Source organism: Sycon ciliatum, chromosome 9 (assembly GCF_964019385.1).
Source record: "Sycon ciliatum chromosome 9, ocSycCili1.1, whole genome shotgun sequence".
NCBI classification, from domain to species: Eukaryota; Metazoa; Porifera; class Calcarea; order Leucosolenida; family Sycettidae; genus Sycon; species Sycon ciliatum.
In genome coordinates, this window is record NC_088651.1 from 30,444,120 (window position 1) to 30,465,437 (window position 21,318).

General features: G+C 45.1%; 1 long non-coding RNA gene across 1 annotated transcript in view; it reads right to left on the reverse strand.

The window, feature by feature from the left end:
* The window catches only part of LOC135824904 (uncharacterized), a 101,221-nt gene that overhangs the window by 15,117 nt on the left and 64,786 nt on the right, over nt 1–21,318 (reverse strand). The gene's annotated exons all lie outside the window — the stretch shown is intronic.

The following is a 21,318-nucleotide window of genomic DNA, read 5'->3' on the forward strand; positions in this document are numbered from 1 at the left end:
CGGTAACAGCAGTGGACCACGCTCTAAACAGTCATTTAGGCTCTTGTTGTTCGATTTTGTCTTTGCTGAAGCGTCGTACACGATTCTGATCTTTGTTGTGTTGCTTCCCGGTTTAATGATACAATGGTGTGGAATGTAGTGGTGTGGTTTTGCCTGCTCACTGGTTTCTGTGACTCTCTCAACCATTCCCTTCTCCATTTGTTCTTGTATGATGTCGTCATACTGCTTTAATACTTCTGGCGTTTTCTTAACCCGATTTAAGAGGGATTTCAGCCGACCGTAGGCTAGCTCGTAATTCTCCGGTAGATCCGTAGCGTCCTCTTTCCACGGCCACGATACAAAGTATCTCCCATTGACAAATCTGATAGTATTTTCAAAATTGTCTGCGGTCGGATTTTCCATGTTAATTTCACATTCTTCTTCAATTCCAACGTGTTCGAGTTTCCAGAATTTTTCCATGTCAAATTCGAAGGTATCCGCGCTCGCCGTTGGCCACGTCGTGAGTACAGCATCACTCACTATTTCCTCTGATTCCATGTTGCCAGATGGGTTGCCAGATGGTAAATACCCAAACGTTGATTTTACCATGTGTGTGCCATTCTGCAATGTGGTGCTACCTTCGGTTATGAATTCATGATAGTAATCTAAACCAATCAGTATGTCCACAACACATTTCTCTGGTTGCTGTACAGGTGGTTCCGCAAGAGGCATGTCATGCAGCTTCACATCGTTAGGAAGCGGGAACCGTTGAATTGGGTGACACATGATGGACGTGACATTTACGCAGACCTCCGTGCACGATTTGTCTGGTTGTGCAATTCGTAAATTGACTCTTGGCATGGTTTCGATTTTCCGTTTTTCGTTACCAAAGCTTGACACTGAGATTGTGTCCTCTCCAATCTTGTTACATTGCAGTTTGTGGCATAGGGATTCAGTGATAAAGGATCTAGTTGCTCCGGTGTCGAATAAAATCCGAGCATGGCATTCCTTGGTCCCACTTTCATTTGATACTTCTGTAGCTGCAGTTTGTAAAACCGTTTTCTTGTGATCTGAGATTGCCACTCCCATTGTTGTTTGAATTGGGGATGACACATTCCCTGTGCCTTTTACGTGTGTTTTCAGGTAAGATAGCTTCTCCACATCAGACAAAGATTTATTTGCGTGAACAGTGGCAGTAAACATATCTTGAAATTCCTTAAATTTCATTACATCACCATCAAAAGTGAACAATTCCAGTTTAGGCAATTTGACCGTGTTACCAGTTTTATTGCTAGCATTACTCTGAGAATTCGTCAAATTTGTCATGATGCTCTGATTGCTTTGATTCATTGATACCATTTCCGACAGCAGTCTGTCGAGTTTGTCGTCATCCATTATAGTTGCTGTAGTTCCTGCCGCCATTGCCGTGGCTGCAGGTTGCGGATCCTTTTTTTGACATTCCATTTGTAAGAATTTTAGTGACACCAAATTAATGTTAGTTACACGTATAAATTCATCCATTTGTTCGATCCATTCCGTTTGATTTTCCTTGAATTCCTGGTCGTCAGACCCTTTTATTTCGTACCTGTTAATTAAATCAGTATACTTTTCCAGCGATATTTCGAGTGCCTCGAGATGCGAGTCCAATTGGAAATTGTGTTGACATAGCTCTCTGACTGCTGCTGGATCCGATTCAATGTCCGTTGAGATTGCCGAGAGGAAACTACCCGTTGTCGTTTCCATATCTTTGATTGTCTTGTGGTGACGAGCAGCCTTTTGGCGCTTGCCCCTCACCGCCGCTTGGTTTTCCATGGTTCGTCGGTCGTTCAAATTCCTGTACTAGGAGAGTCGCCGCTCGACTCTCCCGGGTTTCGGCACCAAAATGTCGCGAACCATGGACATACCCTTTACATAAACCACTCGAAGCAGACCATATTTTCCTTAGTGCCCAATTTTCTTGTGAATCAAGACTGACCTGAATATTTACAAGGGGAGAGCGATAATATAGGTGAGTCGGAGTGTATGCCTGTAGCAGTAGTGTGCCGTGAAAGTGTCTTGCGTACAGCGTCAGCAGAAATATACAAGCGATAAATATACAAACGCATCGAAATTAGCTCCCAAGGAGTAGCGAAGAATCAAAGAGAAGCAAGAAGAGCACCAAGTTGTGGAACTAAAACAGCTCCACGTGCATGTAGCTGAAAAGGTGACACATAAAGATACGCACGGTGCAACGAGTCCAACTGTGAGCATGAAAATGGATAGTGAAGGCCATCAAAGATGCCGATAGTCGTACACACAGTCCGTGTTGGATGTCGGTGCGTGTGCAAGCCAAGGTGCATGGGTTCAAACTGAATCAAAGGGTGCCCGGAACGGAAACATTAGAAATGCAACGAAGTGCAAGGTGAGAAAAAGGGTGCCCAGAATTGAACCTTAGATATACAAACGAGTGCAAGATGAGAAAAAGGGTGTCACAAAGGGATGCGAGTGATTGAACGTACAGATCATGCACTGAACAAGGATACATGTATACGTAGACCTACGTAGCTGTGAATTCTTGGATATACATGCATTGTGCTCGTGACTACGAATAAATCCGATCGCATTCGCGACATTCTAAGCGCGGTGAAATTGATTTGTGGCTTTGAAAGAGATCGGGAGAGGAGACTTTGTCTTTTCGGTTCATTTGTGGGAGAGGTCGGAGATAAGAGCAGTTGCCAGCGAGTGATGACAAGATTCTTCGCTCTAGAAGCAACATGAAATTTTCTAGTTCATGCTGATAAACCAGCCAGATGTCAACAGTGCGGAGCCACAAATTTGTACCGTAGCAAAAGGTATCGTGGAATTTCTTCATAGACTGGTGTTCGAAGTACACGGCTAGAGCCGACAAGGATCGATAAAACCATTATATCGATCATCTCGAATGCAGATTTATATGCTGTTACTGGCCAGTGCTCTGTATCTGAAATGGCCAAGCGGGACAGGTGGAAGCTATTAGGACATATATTACGCTAGCCAAGTGACATCCCTGCGAATGTTGCTCTCACTGCTTTCTGTACATATGCTACCAGTCAGCCCTTTCGAATAGGTGCACCCCGCTCTTGCCTCACCACAAGTCTCCAGCGAGACGTCCGCCTCACACCTATCTGCATTTTTAAGCCCAGCTGCCTTCGTGATCTCCGCACCTATGCCCGCGACAGAAAACAATGGAGTAACATCTGCTCAGCCATTAAATTTTAGTCTAGTACTGCTCTTCTTAAATTTGACCTTATTACAAGACTTCTTTTCTTTTTCATTTCGTTCTCCCACTCTCACACACACATGCTCACGGTTAATTCTGCCGTCGTGAGTCCCATTCGGGACGGATACGAGAATAATAATAATAATAATTATATCGATCGTTAATGATATTGGTCGATCGTTAGGAGTTATTGAATGATCGTTTCAGCCCTAGTTAGCACTATGTTAGACACCTAATATGTAATGCTGCAGCTCTTCCTTTTTGTTCACACTTTTAATTATGCTGTTATAAAATAATTTTTTTGTACACAGTACCTTCAGTTTAAATACTATTCACTGATGAGCGGAACACGAAAATCGATTTTGAACAACATAAAAATCCTTTAAAATTGCTTGAACTCGTTGTTGTCTGGCCATGTCTGCATCTATTATACTCCTAATAATGTAGAAAGGAAAAGTACATATGGATACGAGTTTAGAGTAACTCTCCATCACTATAACTGGATATTATATACAGTAAGAAAGTGCAATAACTAGGCACAAAACTGACAGAGTACTGAGACATTCGACGTCCTGACACCTAGCTTCAACACATCTCCGTAGCGCTAACGGAGCGCTAACTGTGGCACTAACTGTATATAGTATCCAGTTACTGTGATGGAGAGTTACTTTTAACTCGTATCCATATGTCCATTTCCTTTCTACATTTATTTATGGCTCCACATCCTAGTTTCGAATAAAAATAATAACAATAATAATACCAGTTCATATTTTATGACTTGGGGGCCGGGGCTCCCCGCGTGCTAGTTTGTACGTGAAGTGTGTGGGTTACAGTGAGGGCTGCGTCCCACCCGCCTGTGTGGATTCACAGGAAGTGTGAGTTACGAAGTCTGAAGAAAATGTTGAACGGCCTCTGCTGGGATGACGACTACACCATAGCTCAGTGGTTAGAGCATCGCTGGCTTCAAGCGAAGATCCCTGGTTCGGGTCCTGGTGGTGACAGTCAATTTTTTCTCCAGACTTTTCCCGTTTGTCTCTTTCCCTCAAAACCAGTTAATATTTTATGACTTGGGGCTCTCCGCGTGCTAGTTTGTACATAAAGTGTGTGGGTTACAGTGAGGGCTGCGTCCAACCCGCCTGTGTGGATTCACAGGAAGTGTGAGTTACGAAGTCTGAAGTAAATGTTGAACGGCCTCTGCTGGGATGACGACTACACCATAGCTCAGTGGTTAGAGCATCGCTGGCTTCAAGCGAAGGTCCCTGGTTCGAGTCCTGGTGGTGACAGTCAATTTTTTCTTCAGACTTTTCCCGTTTGTCTCTTTCCCTCAAAACCAGTTATTATTTTATGACTTGGGGCTCCTCGCGTGCTAGTTTGTACGTGAAGTGTGTGGGTTATAGTGAGGGTTGCGTCTCACCCGCCTGTGTGGATTCACAGGAAGTGTGCGTTACGAAGTCTGAAGAAAATGTTGAACGGCCTCTGCTGGGATGACGACTTCACCATAGCTCAGTTGTTAGAGCATCGCTGGCTTCAAGCAAAGGTCCCTGGTTCGAGTCCTGGTGGTGACAGTCATTTGTTTCTTCTGACTTTTCCCGTTTGTCTCTTTCCCTCAAAACCAGTTAATATTTTATGACTTGGAGCTCACCGCGTGCTAGTTTGTACGTGAAGTGTGTGGGTTACAGTGAGGGCTGCGTCCCACCCGCCTCTGTGGATTCACAGGAAGTGTGAGTTACGAAGTCTGAAGGAAATGTTGAACGGCCTCTGCTGGAATGACGACTACACCATAGCTCAGTGGTTAGAGCATCGCTGGCTTCAAGCGAAGGTCCCTGGTTCGAGTCCTGGTGGTGACAGACAAATTTTTTCTTCAAACTTTTCCCGTTTGTCTCTTTCCTTCAAAACCAGTTAATATTTAATGACTTGGGGCTCCCCGCGTGCTAGTTTGTACGTGAAGTGTGTGGGTTACAGTGAGGGCTGCGTCCCACCCGCCTCTGAGGATTCACAGGAAGTGTGAGTTACGAAGTCTGAAGAAAATGTTGAACGGCCTCTGCTGGGATGGCGACTACACCATAGCTCAGTGGTTAGAGCATCGCTGGCTTCAAGCGAAGGTCCCTGGTTCGAGTTCTGGTGGTGACAGTCAATTGTATCTTCAGACTTTCCCCGTTTGTCTCTTTCCCTCGAAACCAGTTAATATTTTATGACTTGGGGCTCCCCGCGTGCTAGTTTGTACGTGAAGTGTGTGGGTTACAGTGAGGGCTGCGTCCCACCCGCCTGTGTGGATTCACAGGAAGTGTGAGTTACGAAGTCTGAAGAAAATGTTTAACGGCCTCTGCTGGGATGACGAATACACCATAGCTCAGTGGTTAGAGCATCGCTGGCTTCAAGCGAAGGTCCCTGGTTCGAGTCCTGGTGGTGACAGTCAATTGTATCTTCAGACTTTCCCCGTTTGTCTCTTTCTCTCAAAACCAGTTAGTATTTAATGACTTGGGGCTCCCCGCGTGCTAGTTTGTACGTGAAGTGTGTGGGTTACAGTGAGGGCTGCGTCCTACCCGCCTGTGTGGATTCACAGGAAGTGTGAGTTACGAAGTCTGAAGAAAATGTTGAACGGCCTCTGCTGGGATGACGACTACACCATAGCTCAGTGGTTAGAGCATCGCTGGCGTCAAGCGAAGGTCTCTGGTTCGAGTACTGGTGGTGACAGTCAATTTTTTCTTCAGACTTTTCCCGTTTGTCTCTTTCCCTCAAAACCAGTTAATATTTTATGACTTGGGGCTCCCCGCGTGCTAGTTTGTACGTGAAGTGTGTGGGTTATAGTGAGGGCTGCGTCCCACCTGCCTGTGTGGATTCACAGGAAGTGTGAGTTACGAAGTCTGAAGAAAATGCTGAACGGCCTCTGCTGGGATGACGACTACACCATAGCTCAGTGGTTAGAGCATCGCTGGCTTCAAGCGAAGGTCCCTGGTTCGAGTTCTGGTGGTGACTAGGCACCGGTGGATTATGCCGGCATAATTATTGGCATAATTTGGAGGTTGAAAATTTGGAGCATAATTTAGCAACCTTTAGGAGGTAGGAGCATAACTACAATGCAACTGATCAGTGCTGGTGGTCCGCGTGGTAAAGGGTTCGGAGCCCTTTTCCAAAGATGCTGGCCACTTTTTACGCAACTTTCCGTTGTTTTGCAAGAAATCGCGACTTTTTTCATTTTTACGAACTACTTCGAAACTTTTCCGAAAAGGTGTGCAGAGAAACGCGCCGGATCGAGACCATCGACTGTGCAAGCTATGGTTATTGTTCTCGTATAAATTAAAAAAAATGAGGTTTAGTTGATGTTCGGTCATGGTGGAAGGAGAGGTGGAGCTCGGGGAGAGATGAGCTGATTTTTCGCAGGAAGAGGGTGACATCGGTTGGACGAGTCTGACAATTACGGAGACAGTTGAACATGATAATTTTAAAAGGTAACTCAAACTAATTTGGCAATGAAAAAATCTTTTTACAAAAGAAATCAACTAATGAATAGAAGGAGTCATGTTTTCTCTTTCCATGTTGATCTCTAGCATGCACGGTCATCTTGGTACAGGTCCTCCCTCGTTAGTAGATAATCTCTGGGCCATCGAAAAAGTTATCTTATAACGAGACTTATCTTGTAGTAGGACTTGCAGCTTAAGGTGAAATAGGCACTACTTCGTACTTACCGGGGCTACCCTCGATACAACATAAATTATCGATGCTTCAACTCGTTATAAGATAATTGAAAATCTCCAACATAACTCTTCCTTGGATGCAAAGGATCGTCCATATTCACGAATACATAGACATCATACGCTTCCTCGTTCTGCTTTATCCTTCATGTTTTGGCCTTGGTCCTGCATGGTCAATATTATCTTATACTGAGGGTTTGGCACTCCAGGATCTGGGCAAAGGGTCGTTATAACGGATTTTATGTACTAACGGATTATGTTGTAACCGGACCTGTAAACAGTTGTATAGACCACGTTTCGCCAGGGGATTTCAGATTTCTATTTACTAACGGAGTTTATGTACTAACCGGACTCGTTATAATGAGGGAGGACCTGTATGGGGATATTCATGTATTTTCACTATTTTGTTGTACTAATGGCCACTTGCAAGTACGAAAAGGCACAATTTTCCGAACTTTGAGGCTCCATAAGTACAACAAAGCGAGTATGTATCCCTGCGTGCCAAAGCATAACATGAGGATTTCGCGAGCATAATGCGAGAATGCATGAAAGCATAATTCCATGATTTCGCGAGCATAATCCGCCGGTGTCTAGTGGTGACAGTCAATTTTTTTTCAGACCTTTCCCGTTTGTCTCTTTTCCTCAAAACCAGTTAATATTTTATGACTTGGGGCTCCCCGCGTGCTAGTTTGTACGTGAAGTGTGTGGGTTACAGGAAGGGCTGCGTCCCACCCGCCTCTGTGGATTCACAGGAAGTGTGAGTTATGAAGTCTGAAGAAAATGTTGAACGGCCTCTGCTGGGATGACGACTACACCATAGCTCAGTGGTTAGAGCATCGCTGGCTTCAAGCGAAGGTTCCTGGTTCAAGTCCTGGTGGTGACAGTCAATTTTTTCTTCAGACTTTTCCCGTTTGTCTCTTTCCCTGAAAACCAGGTAATAATAATAATAGTCGTAAAATGGCAATAAATAAGATAAATTGTGCACTCATTAGAACTGCAAAATGAAGAAAGTCAAGTTGCATAACGTTTTGTTGTGACTGTGATCAGTGGAACGCCGTCACATGAAAATGTAATAACTAAAACATAAACTTATATACATGTCGTTTATATGGTTCCAGGTAGAAATCCAGCAGCTAAGAAGTACAAAAAGCGAAGTTTTCACCTTTGCAATGTGTGAATATAGTGTATGTGAGAAAGGTATTCATTCAAAGAGAAAGGCGAAGGTAAAAAGAAAGGTATTCATTCACACAGTATCACATTCATCCGCCAATACCTTTCTCACATACACTATATTCACACATTGCAAAGGTGCAAACTTCGCTTTTTGTACTTGTTAGCTGCTGTATTTCTACCTGAAACCATATAAGCTACATGTATATAAGTGTGTGTTTTAGTTATTACATTTTTTGTGACGGCGTTCCACAGAAAAGCTTTAATTAAAAACTATACGTTTTGGTCTATCGCTGCTTTTCATCAATTGCTACCCCCTCCTTCAGTCACTGTTTCTCCTGCGCTCAGTTGGCCTGCACACAAATGCTTGTAATCGTGGCCAGGATACAGCTGCCTTAGCATTACCTACTGTACATATTGGGTATGGACTGCGCTCAGTTTCTTATCTGGCGGCAGGTCGGTGGAACACTCTCCCTCCAAACTGTCGTCAGGCACAATCTGCTTTCACCTTTGCTCACCTCACAAAGATTCACGTAGGGTTCCCTGTAACAAGGCCATGCCTGATGGGACTCCCCTAGTCAAATATTAAATATTACTTCTACTACTAATACTACTACTACTACTACTGATCACCGTCACAAGAAAACGTTATGGAACTTGACTTCCTTCATTTTTGTTGTTGTTATGAGTGCACAATTTATCGTATTTATTGCCATTGTACCACTATTGTCTCCGTGTCGATTGTTTAAATAATAATAGTATAAAGGAAAAGGACATTTGGAAAGGAACTCTCCACCACTGTAACTACCGGTGGATACTATATACAGTCAGAAAGTGCAACAACAAAACTGACAGAGTACTGAGACATTCGACGCCCTGACACCTAGCTTCAACACATCTCCGTAGCGCTAACCGACACTTGCTGCTTCGAATTGTAGTAAGACTGCTTTGTAAAATTGAGTACTGGTCTCGTCCTCGTCATCGTCCAGTAACAATCGACATTCTTTCTTCCGTTGGGACTGTAGCTTGTGCTCGTTTTCGTTGCGCTTGCCTTCCCCTTATTGGTCTTTTCATAACCTTGAAACTTCCAAGTTGGAAAGTTGTCAGTTAGCGCTCCGGAGATGTGTTGAAGCTAGGAGTCAGGACATCGAATGTCTCAGTACTCTGTCAGTGTTGTGCCTAGTTGTTGCACTTTCTGACAGTATATATTATCTAGTTACAGTAATAATTATCTTGTCCGTTCCCGAAGGGAACTCACGGGAACTCACGGGAACTCTTGTTAAAGTGGTGAAGAGTTACTCTTAACTCGTTTCCATATGTCCTTTTCCTTTGTACTTTTATTATTGGCTCAATACCCGAGTTTCAAATTGCACGCCTGATGAGCCGTCACGAACCATACGGCAAAACGTACATCGTGTGAAACAACTTTTTTTGTAGTCAACTAGTCCAGAACAATGTCATGCATGAGGAGTACTGTAGGAGTTTTGATTTCGGCTTGTACAATTCGTTCTCGCAAAGCTTCCCCCTTTAACTTAGCTTTGATATTTTTAACCTGCCCAAGTTGGGTGGTGTGCTGCTTTGCTGCTTCGAATTGTAGTTAGACCGCTTTGTCAAATAGCCTACTGGTTTCGTCCTCGTCATCGTCCAGTAACAATCGACATTCTTTGTTTCGTTGGGACTGTAGCTTTTAGTCGTTTTCTTTCCGCTTGCCTTCCCCTCTTTGGCCTTTCCATAACCTTTAACCTTTCAATTTGGAAGGCTGTCGGTTAGCGCTACGGAGATGTTTTGAAGCTAGGTGTCAGGACGTCGAATGTCTCAGTACTCTGTCAGTTTTGTGCCTAGCTATTGCACTTTCAGACTGTATAATAATTATAGTATCTAGTTACAGTGGTGGAGAGTTACTCGTTTATATATGTCCTTTGGCTTTCTACTTTTATTATTGGCTCAATACCCGAGTTTCAAATAAAAATAAAAATAACACATTTCACTTAGCAGAGCACTAAATAAAGAAATTCAGTGTTTTTCCGCTTCTGTATTTTGAGCATCATCAGCAAGGTGTAGTAGATGATACTGATTAGTCCTGGGGTGTCAAGCTCCACAGTTTCTTCCGGTCTGTCTTGTACGCTGCATGTTGTCGGCACCTGGAAGGATCTTCCATGATCTTTATGGGCATACCCAGCTTATTCAGCTGAGCGACCAGACTTGTGGCCAGTGTCAACCTTGGCCACCCACGAGGTGCTTTGTTGCCCTTGTCAAAATAGCCACTAATGGCTACTTGCAGTGGCGTGTCCGTGTTCATCGTTAGCACATGACAGGTCATTCGTAGTCGCCTACATGCAACTGTGTCCGATATAGGGTTCTTGGTTCTGCGGCATAGATTGTAATTTGAGATTGTGTCAGGGTATAGTATTCCAAGCAATGATCGCATCTGACTCCGGCGGAATACGTCTGCCTTAGCCGTTGCTGTTGTGATAATCCCCAAGTCTCGCAATTGTACAGGAATGTCAGCAGTACTATAGCGTCGTACAGGCGTAAGCGTGTCTTCTCTGCTCCTTTATCTCTACGCAGCCACAGGGCTGTAAAGATGGCAAAACACACAAGCGGCAAATTCCATCCTGCCCAGAATATCCTCTTTCTCCCCCGTCAAGGAGCCAAGCTGCCTAGATGTCCGCCAGCTCTCGGATTCAGGTGATACACGGATCCACTCTGTTTTATCTGGATTCATTTTAATGACCAATTGTGCAGTTGGTCTGCTATTACAGGCAGAGCATTTTCAAACCACAGCTTGCAGGTTGAATAGTATGAGATGTCATCTGCATATACCGTCTCTGGAGGTAGACTTGCGTCGCCGGCAGGGCGGGGCGCACGACGAGTTCTGCAGTCCTGCAGTGCAGCTTATAGATAGCAGATGAAGAGAACTGGGCTAAGACTGTCGCGTTGTGGTGTCCCGATAGTGCACTCAAACGGTTCAGCTGTGGCACTTGCAAGAGAGGAGAATAGGAAACCAGAACGTAGAGCGTTTGAGAGAAGCTTAGAGAGGTATACGAAATATTAATCGAACGAACTAGGGGTGCGTCATGACTTCTAATCGATGAATAAGAGCAGAGGATAGACCAGGGGACCGACGAGAGACCAGTAATCAAACAAAGGAAGAACATAAGAGTGATAGATTTGTCTTCGACAACCATGGTGCAGATGGGAAATGTGAGAAGACATGCAGTCTAAAGCGGAGCAAACTCGCTTTTCAATATATGTTACGAACGTGCGAATCCCAGGACAAGTGTTCATCAAGAAAATAATATACCAGGGTGTTTGTGACTTTTTAAGTACATGTATGCTGATAGCAATGACCGTCAGGGAAGCTAGAAAGTTAGGAGGATGAGGTCACTGGAGGATTATACAAGGAGGGGGAGGATACAAAGGATTGCCTTTTTTGGCACATGGGGCAGAGTTCCCACTCCGACGTGCTTCTAATAAGACTGGCTCGGTTATATTATTATTATTATTATTATTATTATTATTACGAAGTAGTGGTTGCGACTTCGGCGATGATTTGTTACTAATATTATTATTATTGTGTGTGGGTTACAGTGAGGGCTGCGTCCCACCCGCCTGTGTGGATTCACAGGAAGTGTGAGTTACGAAGTCTGAAGAAAATATTGAACGGCCTCTGCTGGGATGACGACTACACCATAGCTCATTGGTAAGAGCATCGCTGGCTACAAGCGAGGGTCCCTGGTTCGAGTCCTGGTGGTGACAGTCAATTTATTCTTCAGACTTTTCCCGTTTGTCTCTTTCCCTCAAACCATTATTATTATTATTATTTAAAAAGGCGACGTGGAGACAATAATCTTAATAATGCAATGAATATAACTAAATGCGCACTCATATCACAACCATGGGGACGAATCATGTATTCCAGAACGTTTTCTTGTCACAATTATCAATGGAATTCGTGACTAAAGAGAATGATGAAACTACAATAGGATTTATACACTTGCAGTGGAACAGCGAGGATACAAGCATAGTAAGAAAAATAGCACAAACCTAGGAACAATTTGCACAGGTAATAAACTATAGGTGAGGTGAGAAATAATAGGAAATTCAGCAAGTGCAGTGTGACAATGGACATGCATGTGTAAGTGTGTGTGAGTGCGAATTTACTGGAATAGCGTAAGTGCGGTGACATTTTCTTTTTGTTTACAAAGATTTGGATCACGAATGCGAATGTAGACTGCTTCTAGAACTTTCAACTGCTTGAAACTACTTGCAGAACGAACAACACTGAACCAAGAATCATCACTGAACCAAGAATCATCATAACTTTCACTATGGTGTAGTCGTCATCCCAGCAGAGACCGTTCAACGTATTATTATTATTATTATTGTATTATTGTAGAAGAGAAAAGGACATATGGATACGAGTTATGAGTAACTCTCCATCACTAAAACATGATACTATATACAGTCAGAAAGTGCAATACCTAGGCACAAAACTGACAGAGCACTGAGACATTCGACAACCTGACACCTAGCTTCAACACACCTCCATAGCGCGAACTTACAGCCTTCCAACTTGGAAGGTTCAAGGTTATGGAAAAACCAAGGAGGGGAAGGCAAGCGCAACGAAAACGAGCAAAAGCTACAGTTCCATCGGAACAAAGAATGTCGATTTTTCCTGGACGATGACGAGACCAGTACGATATTTGACAAAGTGGTCTAACTACTATTCGAAGCAGCAAAGCAGCACACCACCCATTACTATTAATATTAGTATTGTAGAAGAGAAAAGGACATATAGATACGAGTTAAGAGTAACTCTCCATCACTGTAACATTACACTTTATACAGTCAGAAAGTGCAATAACTAGGCACAAAACTGACAGAGTACTGAGATATTCGACGTCCTGACACCTAGCTTCAACACATCTCCGTAGCGCTAACTGACCGCCTTCCAACTTGGAAGGTTCAAGGTTAAGGAAAGACCAAAGAGGGAAGGGCAAGCGCAACGAAAACGAGCAAAAGCTACAGTCCCAACGGATCAAAGAATGAAGGATGACAAGACCAGTACGATATTTGACAATTCGAAGCAGCAAAGCAGCACACCACCCAACCTGGATGGGTCATAAATATCAAAGATAAGTAAAGAAATGGGAAGCTTGGCGAAAACGAATTGTACAAGCCGAAAGCCAAACTCCTACAGTACTCCTCATGCATGACATTGACATTCTGACTGTATAAAGTATCATGTTACAGTGATGGAGAGTTTCTCTTAACTCGCATCATCCTTAATGTCTTTTCCTTTCTACATTTATTTATGGCTTAACATCCGAGTTTCAAATTATTATTACTTGTATTATTTGAAACTCGGATGTTGAGCCAGTCATAAATGTACTTTCTCCGCGTCATCGAAATTGTCGCAGTTTGACTAGTGACTTGTCACTTGTTACTGACAACTCGATAAGCTTAACCATTCAAATCGTATTACAGAGTATGATAGTCTGAAGGCTAGAGTAACGTTCCAGGACAGTTGGACTGAGAAATTTAAGGAAAAAGGAAAAGGAAATATAGATACGAGTTGAATGTCGAATGTTGAATGTCGAATGTCTCAGTACTCTGTCAGTTTTATACCTAATTGTTGCACTTTCTGACTGTATAATAGCATGTGGTTAAAGTGATGGAGAGTTACTCTTAACTCGTTTCTATATTTCCTTTTCCTCCCTACATTTATTATTATTATTATTATTATTCACACATATCTACCGGATAAGTACGCGTGGCGCATGCACCATGGGGACCCATCAATACAAACCAGCATATGTTCCCGCAGCAATACGAGCAAGCAAGCAAGCCAGCAAACATATATTGTGAATGACAGCCCAGGCAGCGAAAAGAAAGCAAATGATGGTGATGATGATGATCGTGAGGATGACGAGCGGAACGAGGAAGAGGACGAGGAGATGGACGAGGAGGAGTCAGGTGGGAAGGAGCGAGATGAGGCTCGTCCTCTGTCTCCTCACCAACCGTTTCGTCATCCAATTCCTCTTCCATCCTCTGATCATCCGTCCCATCCTCCGTTTCAGTACAGACCACTTGTCTCCCGTTTGCTAGCTGCTCGTCCCGTGAGCGGAGTTGTTCCTCCAGATCCGCTTCACTCACTGACTCATGATACTGCTCGACCCTGCTCCTGTTGGTACTGTCCACAACGCGCGGTCCCTGGCCGTTTCTGGCATAGATCTCTGTGCAGTAGTTTGCTGTTGCCCTCCGAGGTCTCTGGATTAATGTGGGCGGCGTGGCAATTCGTGTGAGAGTTGGTGATGCCAGCGCGAGTGTAGGTGGGTCCACCCCAGCCCCCGCCACAAGAAGAGCCGGTGGCGGTTCTGGTGGTGGCAAGGGCGACGGTGGTGCTGCTGGAGTTGGCACCTTGGGCAGCCTAGCTCTCCCACACGGCACCGCATTCTGTGTTGGCTCAGTCCGTACCACTGGCACCGGGGGTGGGTTCTTGAGCGGTCGGCCACGCTTCGGCCGCTTGGATTTAGCTGCATCCGGTAGAATATGCAGCGGTACATGCTGTTTGATACGTGCGGTCAGGTGTTGAAGGGTCCTACCAACGTACCGGCTACCACAATTCCGGCACTCAAATTGGTAAACCAAATGGCTCAAAAGATGGGATGGTAGGACGTCCTTCCTCACCATGAACGCACGTATCGTCGTGAATACAGGAATGAAATGTGCTACTTGGTCCGACTTATTAAAATGTGCGCTTCACTTCAAAACTCAAGCCTATGTCCAAAGGAGCACCTGTACTAAAAAATCCACCAAGAGACGATAGATAGATAACTACTCTGTCGTTTATTGGTCTGACCTTCTAGTTTTCATCTCTGCTGGTGTCTCAGGGCGCTTCTTCAAGTGCGTCGACCTGCAAAACGTCGATATTTTTTTCATCTCCTCCAAGCTACACTGCGCTTCCTTGATTTTTTCACTCCATGGGCACGATTTTGACAAGCGACTTCGCCTCCTCCTCGTGCAGTACGACTGCCAGAATGGTTGCTGTAGGTGTTTTCGCCTGACGCTCCCACGACACTTTCAAATGCGGCGAACAAGTAAACCACCACGCATAAAAAATCACTTCTCATCGCCGTGTGCCGCGCGCATAGAACTACTGAGTCCGATCTGTGTCGACATGGCTGTCACACAGTCAGCTGCATCAGACCATGCGTGCTCTTCCCTGCCTGTTTCACGAATCCACTGGCCCCGGAGACTGGCGATCTTGTGACGCATCGCGATCGCGGCTCCGAGGAGTCGGCGAGGACTTCGCACCATTCACGTATTCACCCTTTCTGCGCTTCAGTTTTCCAGCCAGGTTGTCGCCTGAAAGTCGACCTCAAGGGCGGTTGTGTATTGATCAACTTCTCGACGATCTCTTCTGTGCTCTTGATTCTTCGGCCGCCACATCGTGAACGAATGCGAGAGAGATCAGCACAAACTGGATGGAGCGATGCAGGTGCTTTCTGCACGAGTTTCTAGATGACGCGTTTACTGAACTTGATTCTTCCAAGGAAACAGCGACTGCAGCGATTTCAATCCGCCAGGAAGCACTCGAGAACGATTGCCCAGGAGTTTCTTGTACTCCGTGACAATTCCCCATCGCAGTGGGGTGTTGATTTCAGCACCAGGCCTTCTCTGTGTTGCGCAAGAAGCAACAGGAGGCCTCTGACGACAAAATTTGCACGCAAAATGCTCGAGTCGACTAGGATCCTGAGACGCTGCCTCCTTTAGGGTTGGAGCCATTTCTTCTTCTTCATCACAAATCGATAACTGAAGGATGGTGTTAGATAGCTGGAAAGTTTGTTCCGTCCTGAGATTATTTGAATTTGTTTGGCTGACGTTCGAAGCGAAACGCACATTTTAATAAGTCGGACCAAGTACGAAGTATGTTTTCATTACTAGCGTCTTGACTGCGCGGCACATGGTCAGCGATGTGTTTCCTTTCCAAGGCAAACAAAGATAAATTGGGCATCGAGCAGGACCAACACTCACTTCTTTCGATTTGTCTGCTGTTTTCATTAGTTTATTGAGTACATCTTCAGGGTATCCATTCTTTAGAAACACAGACTTTAAGTATTGTAACTCCTCGCTGAGTTTACTTGGCGAGCAAATGCGCCGTGCCCTGTCAACTAGGTTCCGCACCAAATTCACTTTGTACTGGTAGGAGCAGCACGAATCATACACGATATACTGCCCGGTGAACGTGGGCTTTCTGTATACGGAGGTAATGATATCATCATTCGATTTCTCAACCAATACGTCAAGAAACGAGAGTTTATTGTCGTGCTCATGCTCGCATGTGTATTTTAGAGACGGATGTAAGCTATTCAGATGATGAAGGAAGTGGTCGCACTGCTCCGTGGAATCAAAATACGTAAACGAGTCGTCAACGAACCGGACATACAGCTCAGGCCACAGCGACTCATCAATCGAGGACTCACAGTAACCAACAAAAATGTTTGCGAGCACTGGACCAAGTGGAGAGCCCATGGCTACTCCATCCACCTGTCGATACATAACATCATCAAACGAAAACTCTACGCCCGTCGTGACGAGGGACATGAGTTTACGAAAGGAAGGTTCAGGTATCCATGGTGTGTCAACGTCGCTATTACGATACAGTACATCTGAACATATGTCAATGGTCACTTCTAAAGGCCCATTCGTGAACAAACTCACTACATCGAAGGAACGCAAGTGCGCATTGTAAGGAACTTTGTGGGTGCGTAGGAGATCTACGAACTCGAAGCTGTCTTTTACATTGTGCTTACAATAATGATCTTGTACGGCTCCCAAGATAACACAGAGCCACTTCGATACTTTGTATTGCGGTGAAGCCACCATCGATAATATGGGGCGCAGAGGACAATTGGCCTTATGTATTTTTGGGAGTCCATAGAGACGCGGACGGGCGGAGCCTATTGGTTTTATTCTCAGGAACTCCGAATTGGTGATTTCATTATCAGATTTTAATTTCTTTAGATACTGAATCAGAGCTTTCTCAACTTTTACAGTTTTATCATGGGTTGAGACTGGACCGAGTTTTAAGAATTTGGAGTCATCGTTCAAGATGACTGCCATTTTGGATGTGATTCTACTCTACTCATGATGACTGTGGCACGGCCTTTATCTGGTCGGGTAATGATGATATCATGGTTTGTACTAAGTTCACGTCGTGCTTTGAGATGTTCTCGGGATAAATAGAACCCGCTCCGGTCAGGAGGTTTCGCCGCATGTTCTTCGCCAAGCCAGCACAGAATGCGGTGCCGTGCGGGAGAGCTAGGCTGCCCAAGGTGCCAACTCCAGCAGCACCACCGTCGCCCTTGCCACCACCAGAACCGCCACCGGCTCTTCTTGTGGCGGGGGCTGGGGTGGACCCACCTACACTCGCGCTGGCATCACCAACTCTCACACGAATTGCCACGCCGCCCACATTAATCCAGAGACCTCGGAGGGCAACAGCAAACTACTGCACAGAGATCTATGCCAGAAACGGCCAGGGACCGCGCGTTGTGGACAGTACCAACAGGAGCAGGGTCGAGCAGTATCATGAGTCAGTGAGTGAAGCGGATCTGGAGGAACAACTCCGCTCACGGGACGAGCAGCTAGCAAACGGGAGACAAGTGGTCTGTACTGAAACGGAGGATGGGACGGATGATCAGAGGATGGAAGAGGAATTGGATGACGAAACGGTTGGTGAGGAGACAGAGGACGAGGCAGATGATGGTTGTGATGATGATCGTGAGGATGACGAGCGGAACGAGGAAGATGACGAGGAGATGGACGAGGAGGAGTCGGGTGGGAAGGAGCGAGATGAGGCGGATGAATGTGTTGATCGTAAGAAGTCAGCTGTGTATCTACACTTGTTATCTCGTCCTGACTGTCTTGGTGTGTATGATGACTCTCATTTTTCTGTACTGTGTCCTGCGCGTTAGGTTCAACAGTTGAAAGTCCTAGAGGCAGTTTGTATACGTATTCATAAGCCTGTTTTGTGTAAGCAGAAAGAGCACATTGTTGCACTGAAGTTGTATTCGTAGGTTGACATTTCGTTCAGTGCCTTCTCGCCCCTTGGTTATGTAATCTTGTTACCTTTCTTGCGTTTCCTCTAGTGGTTTTATTGCACTTGTATCTTGATGTTATTTCTAACACCTTTCTATTTACAGTACTAAACTTCAGTTTCTTTGGTTGTATCCTTAGTTCCGTTTTTTTCCACTGATGATAGGAACGAGAAAATCGATTCTGGGTTTTCAATAATATTTTTGTTATAAAATACACAGTAATACATGTCAAACAAGTAACGTAGTTGCGTGATGTCTGCGGCCTTCATCCTATTCATAGCTATATATAGTTTTTTTTTTTATTATTGAAAAACCACAAACCTTTAGACATGTGAATGTGCACATGATATACAGTGTACATACGTATGTATCGAGAAGGCAGCACGGAAACGGCAGTGGTGGTGAGGCCTGGGCAGCTCGTCCGACCGTGGGTCTCGGAGTGAACACTGGGCAGACGCACCGGGGGGGGGGGGGGGGGGGTTGGTAGCTTAGGAGATAAGGGATGGAGCCAGTATGATCATAGTATGTAATGCATTATGCAGAAGTAATAATTATGTGAATCTTAAAAACAATAGTGCGGTCGACCTGCGCAGAGGAAAGGCATCATGGACATGATCTACGTGTATAACATAATAATAATTCTAAGTGAGCTATAGGGCACATCATACACACACATAATGCGCATGTTCAAATAGGGGATCAACCTGATAGGCGTTCGCCGGCGTTGGGTAATCTTGAAATAAAGATATTAATATCATTGAAGAGATTATTATCATACGCTCACATAAACACCACATACCAACCATGTGCACCCACCCACTCACACACACACACACACGCGCGAGCGCGCGCACGCACACACATGCTCGCATGCACGCACACACGCACACACACACACACCACACACACACACACACGCACACACAGACACACACGTGCACACTCACGCAGACGCGTAATAATACATAATATTTGTGCACAGACTCACTCTCTCACAGTAACGTCCAGAAAACCACCACGCAGGGTCCCTACAGCCAGTCGGTCGCCCAATCCCGTATAGATAGTATCCAGTTACAGTGATGGAGAGTTGCTCTTAACTCGTATCCATATGTCCTTTTCCTTTCTACATATGAGCCCGAGCGCGCTAAAACATGACCACAGCTTTTTTTGAAAAAGTCGAGATAATCGCGATTTGAATTCCGCGCCAAAAAAAAAGAAGTGCGAGGTGCGCTGTTGTCAGGTTGTGTTCTCCTCGGTCGACTGGACTGTTCCGGATGCAATTCTTTGTTGCAAGTAAGTTTATTTGTTAGAGTTTGTATTCCATGTTGCGCTGAGTCGCATCGATGTATTGACAGAAGAGCCTAGTAGTAGTAATGTCCTGCGGAGCGGAAGAAGACGTCATCATCGCACTCCATGCGCAGGATAAAATATTTTGAGGATTCGAGTCGGAAACAGAAGGAAGACGATGATGGCTACAGCGACGAGTCATTTGAGGGCAACACTTTCATCGAGCGTAAAAAGAATTGATGCTGGTAGTCCCACGATCTGCAGTGACGAGGAATTCTACTCTGATGACAACCTGGCAAGCGATTGGCATCGACACTGACTTGGGAGGTGAGTCGGCCGATGATTTTGCCAGAATGGACATCGCTGCACATATCCGGGACAATGCCAGTATTGGTTGCAAGTGCAAAAACAATCACTGGACTCTGCTGCTACCTCAACTTGCTCAAGTCGATAATTTGAGTTCCCTTATGCGGAACATCGCTAGCATGAGCAGTATGCAGCGAAAGCAGTACTCTCTGGCGAGCGGAGAAAACCGTGTGCAGATAGGCTTTGGTGTGGGGAATATGAGTGCGACGTCTAGTATGTTGAGGAACACTGTGTGCAGCAGTGTATACTGTATATCTGAAAGTACAGGTGGAGTGTGATGGAGAGGACATGGTGTGCCAACTTCTTCGGCCATCTAAAGAATGTTGACCGTGTTTTCGCTGGCGGTTCTCCAGTGGGGCTCCAAACAGGAGGTATTTCGGACACCCGGCTCAGCTGCCTATCGACAATTTGGATGTGGCTGAGTACCTGTCAGTTCATGCTATAAGACCCTGGGCAGAGGAACTGACCCTGAAAGGATGAACCAAGGGGTGTATCAATTGTGTGCAAATATGACAATCCCATTGCTGAACATAGTCGTGTGAAACAACTTGTTTTGTAGTCAACTAGTCCATCACAATGTCATGCATGAGGAGTACTGTAGGAGTTTGGCTTTCGGCTTGTACAATTCGTTTTAGCTTAGCTTCCCCTTTCTTTACTTATCTTCGATATTTATGACCCACCCAAGTTGGGTGGTGTGCTGCTTTGCTGCTTCGAATTGTAGTTAGACCGCTTTGTCAAATATCGTACTGGTCTCGTCATCGTCCAGTAACAATCGACATTCTTAGTTCCATTGGTACTTTAACTTTTGCTCGTTTTCGTTGCACTTGCCTTCCCCTCTTTGGTCTTTCCACGACCTTTAACCTTCCAATTTGGAAGGCTGTCGGTTAGCGCTACGGAGATGTGTTGAAACTAGGTGTCAGGACGTCGAATGTCTCAGTACCCTTGTCAGTTTTGTGCCTAGTTATTGCACTTTCTGACTGTATATAGCATCCAGTTACAGTGATGGAGAGTTACTCTTAACTCGTATCCATATGTCATTTTCCTTTTTACAATAATATTAATAATAATAAAACACCGCTCCTGGCACGAAGAGCTAGATTGGGCTTTCCCAGGAGAACGGTCTTCTGCGGGTTAGGATAATACCCATACTTTGGACCGAAATCGGATTTCACATGCGAGTACGACAGCAACGCCGGTACCTTGTCTGCAGCAGCTTCATTATTGGCGTACCAAATTTGTCCCAGATAGTTGCAGACCTCCTGCCAATGCCGAAAGAGGGGAATCAAGGCCAAAGCATAAAAGGCCATCGCTAATGGGCCGCCTTGACAAGTACCCTCTCTCGACTGGATCACTGCACCACCGTCCAGGAGAAGTGGGATGTCGCTTTCGTACGTGTTGATGAACACACGTCCGACAGCAGGTAAAGAAGTATAGGGAAGGGGGTTCTGGCTCTCCTGAAGGTGAGCCAAAATCGACTTTT